The following is a 6,348-nucleotide window of genomic DNA, read 5'->3' as shown; positions in this document are numbered from 1 at the left end:
TGTGTAATGGAAAAGATAAATGGAGGATAAAGCTAAGGTGACAGGGCCGAGCATGCATGTGCGTGTGTGTATTTGCATGTGTGTGCTTCAGTGTCTGTGTGTGTGTGTATGTGTGTGTGTGTGCGCCTGCATGTGTGCACTGCACAACAGACCAGCAAACCATCTGCTCATCTCCTCTTAATGAACAAAGCAAACAGCAGGAGTCAAGGCTGTCTCCAAATCTGGAGTCTCTTTATTGGTAAGCACACACAAACACACACATACACACATCTCTGCGCTGTTTAATCTGATTATCTTTGATTGAGAACAGGGGCAAAGCAACCTTTTTAGACCTCACTCCTACATCAGTGACAGAGAAGGTCTGAAACACAATTAGCAAGCTGTTACTGAGCTCTGCTTTGCAGTCACATCTGACCACAGGCAGCCAAATAGACCTAATGGGTGGGAACTAACCAATGGGAACCAACACTACTGCATCTGTGGATGATGGGGAAATGCAACACTATTAGACAGCTGTTCGCCATATCTTTTCAAATGTACTTGGAAGTAACATAAGCATCGGATCAGCCGGCTCATGAGCAATCACAGCCAGGCAAGAGGGGTGTGCACGCTGTTTGATGTGAATAAATCTGGCAGCTATTGAACTGTAAGACAAAGCAGGACCTTTGCAAAGGAAGCCTGAACCTTGACAAGATATGACACTGTGTGCAGGAGGCCAGAGGACCATAAGCAAAAGTCATTAATCTAGACTTTGTGTAGCCACATCCTGCTCAAGGCCCCAAGGATAATTAGGAGTGTTAACACTCTGTCAGAAAGCTGACCACATGACTTCAAGACATGAAACATTCCCTGTGCCGCTCGTATTCATACCCGGCCCATAAATACACATTGCATACTGGGCAAATAGCCATAGAAGGCAAGACAAAGATCAAACATAATTATACCTGTGCTTCAGGGCCTGGGAATGCCCTGTCTGAGGTTCATGAGATAACAGCAGGGAAGTATCATGGGTGAGAAGACTGTCCTTCATCAGGAGGATCATCCAAGACAGCATTCACACTCCTGAAATGTGTGGGACATGAAATCCCAGCTGCAGGAGGGCTGCAGTCCTTAGATCAGTGATTTTCAACCTGAGGGCCTCTTACAGGTTCCTACATAGACAAAGCATTCAGATAGACGCTCTCACCGCTGTGTGGAAGCACCGTGATGTGGTCCGCAAGGACCGTGACTTGTCAGAAAATATTTTTAAAGCTTTGATCAGAATAATTTGCCCTTCTCAGCTCTTCTATGGTTTTAGTTTATGCCATCCAAATAGGCTACTTTTTTTAATCTTCTGCTTTAATCAGCACTGCTTTTCAGTTTTATTTTTCTCTATTTTACCGTGAATTTCTATTTATTTGGAAAGAGAATCTAGCAGAACTGAACATGGCTTCAGCCACTGATCAAAGAAATTCCTCAATATTCTACATTCTGTTTCTTCAATATCAGAGACCTTTCATAGGAGTGCGCTGTTAGAATAGGTCCATTTAATTGAGTTTTATTTAGGAAATTCACAACACAAGTCATCTGAAGGCCCTTTACATAGTAAGGTAAAAAAAAAAAAAAACACAATATTTGAGAAAAATACTTCCACTGATTTTCTTTAAGCTGCTCTTTGGTAGCATAAGAAGTTCTTTTCTAGACAAAAAATAAAAAATAAAAAAATCAGTGGAACCAGGCATAGTTGAGATCTGCTATGACTGTTGGGGGGGCAGTTAAATGAGAGAAAAGGATAGCAGATAGAAAAATCAGACAATTACTGGTGTGCCCCAGTAGCTCAACTTATTGGGCAATAGTCTCCACAGCAGCTGACATGGGTTGAAGTCTGACCCATGGCAATGTTGCAGGTCCTTCCCTCACATTTCCTGTCTGTCCTATACAATTAAGCCTATAGCAAATTTAAAGAAATCAGATAATGCAGAAGGGATCAGAAACACTGAAGATGTTTGTAAGAGCTGTAAACTCAAGACATGCAACTCCAGAGCAGGAGATTCCTGCAAAGATGACAAAACACACAGCATAGAAATATATGGAGCAATAAAGGAGGAGAATAAAGTGCTCCACTAGGATAATATTTTTTTTTTTTTTTTTTTTTTTTTAAAAAAAAAACCTTGATACAAAACCTGAGACTGGTTCTGTCAGAAGTGTTATGATTCTCCATTAAAGCTCCGGTGCAAGTGAAATGAGAAACACCACAACAATGTAAAAATGCAAAGTTTTATTTACAGTAAATGAATGACAGTGCAAAGGCAACAAATTTAAACAATTAACTAGAAGTGACTTACAGTCACTACTAACTGGGGGAAATCAGAAGGATGCCAAGACCCACTGGTGGACTGGCAGAAATAAGCTAACCCATAGAAGTCTGTGTAGGTTCTCATTCATCCAGGTCATGGTTATCCAAAGTGGTTTAACTCAATCCACTGGACTTTAAGTTCCTTGAAGACGTTTCATCTCTCATCCAAGAGGCTTCTTCAGTTCTAACCCATGGAAGGTAAGACCCAGGCAGGAGAGACTAACAAGTTAAAGAGAACATGAGCTATAAGGTGTAAAGTATCAACTGGTGAGAAACTGTGACGTACAAGAACTATTCTATAAAAATAGACTAGCAAAACAAGTCAGGAAATTTCGTGAACCACAGTACCTGAAAAGCAACTGGTAAATTAACCAGGAAACAAACTATGCTACTAGAGTCAACTGGAATCAAACCAGAAAAAAAAAAAACCACACACTATAGACCAGACAACTACAATAAATCTACAGTCTGGCTCTGTAGTGGAGTAACTGAGAGGAAGTAGAAAGGGAAGGCGGCGGCATCGTGTGGAAGGCAGGGAGTTTTCCGAGGCTAGCAGGCTGTCTGGTGCAAGAGGTGGAGAAGTCCAGGAATCTGAAGGGTGATGCAGGCCAATGGCTGTGGTGTTGGAGGTCCAGGGTGTGACAAGCAGTGGAGACCAGACTGGAAAGAGCAAACTAGAATTAGCCAGGATCAATGGGAACCAGGAGAGCTAGACCGAACAAAGACTAAAATTAACTGGTGGTTCACAGTCCGGCGTTGAGTCGTGACTGCAGCCTGCCTTTTATGGTTGAAGAGTGGTGATTGGATCATCCCCAATCAGGTTGACTGGATAACAAGGCACATCTGCCGCTTCCAGCACCACCTGCACACACCTGACTGGAACAGAGGAAGGAGGAGAGAGCATTGCCACCATCTTGAGCCAGAGGCTGCAGATGTGAGAAGTTTCTTCTCGTTACAAGAGGGTCATTCCTCTCCAGTCACGAGCATAGGCCTGTAACATTCAAACCTATTAGGTTATTTCATTTAGATGTCTGACCGGGAAAATTCACATGCTAAAGCCACTACAAATAAAGTTGTCTTCTGGTTTCATTACTCCATTTGCTTTTCAATAGTCTATACAAAATCTAAGACTCTTTTCACCTATATCTACGAGTAAACAGATGCCCAGCTGGATGAGAACTGAGCAATAGCAGCTAGAGAACTCCCTGCACCTTACACCAACACAGGTTTTGCCATCTGCACTTCTCCCTCTGGGAATGTGCTGTTGCTGCCTTCAAGGATGTGTGTGACCAAGGGCGGCTGTGGATCAGGTGGTAGAGCGGGTCGTCCAATGATCGAAGGGTCGGCGGTTCGATTTCTGCTCTCGCCTAGTCATGTGCTGTTGTGTCCTTGGGCAAGATACTTAACCCACCTTGTCTCCAGTGCTCTTCACTGGTGTATGAAAGCATGTGAATGTTGGTTGTGGTCGGAGGGGGCGTAGGCGCAGATTGGCAGCCACGCTTCCGTCTGTCCCAGAGTGAGAATGTGTGAGCATATGGTTGAATGGAAGCAATTGTTGTATAAGCGCTTTGAGTACTCTGATGAGTAGTAAAGCACTATATAAGAGCAAGTTCATTCATTGACTACTTCACCAGGAAGCCACAAGAATTTCAACATGGGCAGCTGCTACCTGGGGAACTGGTCCAGGACCACAGAGCAGGATCATCTACTACCTCATGAACATTCACATCGTGCCCTGCTCCATCTGTGTCGCCACAGCGACCTCAACCTGGTGGGTCGTACTGTGAAGAGTCGAGGCCGCCGAGTCGCACCGCAAAGTTTGCCACCTGTGAAGTCAATATATCAATATATCAGCGAACTGAAAGTTTGGACCAGTCACATGAAGAGAACCATCCACACAGCCCCAAGGTCTGGAAGTCCAGTACAAAGAGTGGAAGGCCCTGAATGAGATCGATGCTGGTGTCTGTGAGGAAATGTATGAAGAAATTCAGGAGAATTATCCAGATGAGTTTGCATTTAGAGACCAAGACAAGTACTGATGCCCCAAAGGAGTCCTATGAGCACCTGATGCAGCGCTTGGAGCCGGTTGTCATGGATTTGGAGAGGCAGGTGAACATCATCATCAGTCACGAGGCATCTGCTGGCCCATTTCCTCAACAAGAGCACAGATGAGCTGCCCTACCTGAAGTGTCCTCTACATCATACCCAGAGCAGGATAGTGTACTTGCACCCATCAACCCCTTCCAAGGTATAGGCCGTCAACGAAAGACCTCCAGTTTCTCCTATCTTGTGCCACTCTCTCAACTTGATTCCAGGTGGTGCCCATTCTTTTGAGGTCTGCCTGAAGGTCTTGGCACCAGCTGTTTCTTGGCCTGCCCCTCTTCCCCTGTGGGTTCCACGTTAGTGCCTGTCTGGTGGTACTCAACAGTAGCTTGCTTAGAGTATGTCTTATCCATCCCCACTTCTACTGGAATTTGGGCAGTTCTTTTCCATAGATTGATATTACTTATCTTGTTTGGCCAAAATATTTTCAAAGGATAGCGTACTACCTTATGAAAATCCACATCACACCCTGCTCCATCTACCCGTGTCGCAACAGTGACCTCAACCTTGTGAGTCAGCCGTTACCTGATGAACCAGGTCCAGAACCACATCCAGAGCAGGATCGTCTACTGTACTACCTCATGAACATTCACATCATGCCATGCTCCATCTGTGTCACCACAGCGACCTCAACCTGGTGGGTTGTACTGGTGAAACGTCAAGGCCACCGAGTCGCACCGCAAAGTTTGCCAGCACTCTGGGTTCACACCTGTGAGGTCAATGTATCAGCGCACTGAAAGTTTGGACCATCCACACGGCCCCAAGCTCTGGAAGTACAGTACAAATAGCGGAAGGCCCTAAATGAGATCGATGCTGGTGTCCGTGAGGAAATGTATGAAGAAATTCAGGAGAATTATCCAGAGGAGTTTCCATTTAGAGACCAAGACAAGTACCGATACTCTAAACGAGTCTTATGAGCACCTGATGCAGTGCTTGGAGCCGGTTATCATGGACTTGGAGAGGCAGGAGAAAATCCTCATCATCTGTTACCAGGCTGACATGAGGTGTCTGCTGGCCTATGTCCTCGACAAGGGTACAGATGAGCTGCCCTACCTGAAGGGTCCTCTGCACCACATCCCAAGCTGGATAGTGTACTACCTTATGAAAATCCACATCACACCCTGCTCCATCTACTCGCCACAGCGAGAGTGAGCTCATCCTGGTGAACTGGGTCCAGGACCACATCCAGAGCCGGATAGTGTACCACCTCATGAAAATGCATGTCACACCCCATTCCATCTAGGAGAATGTCCTGGTTATCTGTCACCATGCCGTCATGAGGTGTCTGCTGGCCTTTTTCCTCGACGAGCAAAAGGTGAGATGCTCTACCTGAGTGCTCCCTGCACACCTTTCCCCTCTTTCACAGGAATAAGTCTTTAGCAGGTTGACATGACAGGGCTGAATCTTCCTTCTATGCTCCAGCATTGCCAAGAGATACTTCTGCTCTGAAACCTGGCACACAACTTTAAAGGGACCATGAAACGTAATCTAAACACCAGAACCTGATCTCCAGAACGGAACTGATGAGACTCAGCCTGAGGATCATAGCAGCACTTAATTTTAACCTGGGAAGAGGCCAGGCCCCTCCTAGCACTCTCCCCTGCCACATACAACCAATGCCAGACAACATTTACATAGTTAACCAGATTCTGGCACATCATTTTAAAAAATTATAGTTACTAATTACTTTCCCAAAAAGTAACTGAGTTAGTAACCAAATTATTCCACTATAAAAAGCAACAGACTGACTACATAAACAGATAAAAACTGCTCTTTAACCGCGAAACCTCTACATCTCAGACAGCTGACTTGTCACTGTGGCTCCGTCCCTCTAACTGCCTCAAATACAATCTAGCTAAACTCCCCCCTAGTCTTCAGGTGGTACTTGTGGCGGGTATTTACGCACTAAA

At 45.1% G+C, this 6,348-nt stretch overlaps 2 pseudogenes; both read left to right on the top strand.

The window, feature by feature from the left end:
* The first annotated feature begins 19 nt into the window (after positions 1 to 19).
* LOC110968309 (6-phosphofructo-2-kinase/fructose-2,6-bisphosphatase 1-like) lies at positions 20 to 4,604 on the top strand (annotated as a pseudogene).
* Positions 4,605 to 4,966: 362 nt separating this feature from the next.
* LOC110968307 (6-phosphofructo-2-kinase/fructose-2,6-bisphosphatase 1-like) lies at positions 4,967 to 5,590 on the top strand (annotated as a pseudogene).
* Positions 5,591 to 6,348: the final 758 nt, after the last annotated feature.

The sequence above is a fragment of the Acanthochromis polyacanthus genome, chromosome 15, assembly GCF_021347895.1.
Source record: "Acanthochromis polyacanthus isolate Apoly-LR-REF ecotype Palm Island chromosome 15, KAUST_Apoly_ChrSc, whole genome shotgun sequence".
In the NCBI taxonomy this organism is placed as follows: domain Eukaryota; kingdom Metazoa; phylum Chordata; class Actinopteri; family Pomacentridae; genus Acanthochromis; species Acanthochromis polyacanthus.
The sequence above is the reverse complement of the archived record's forward strand: the minus strand, read 5'-3'. Positions and strand labels throughout refer to the sequence as shown.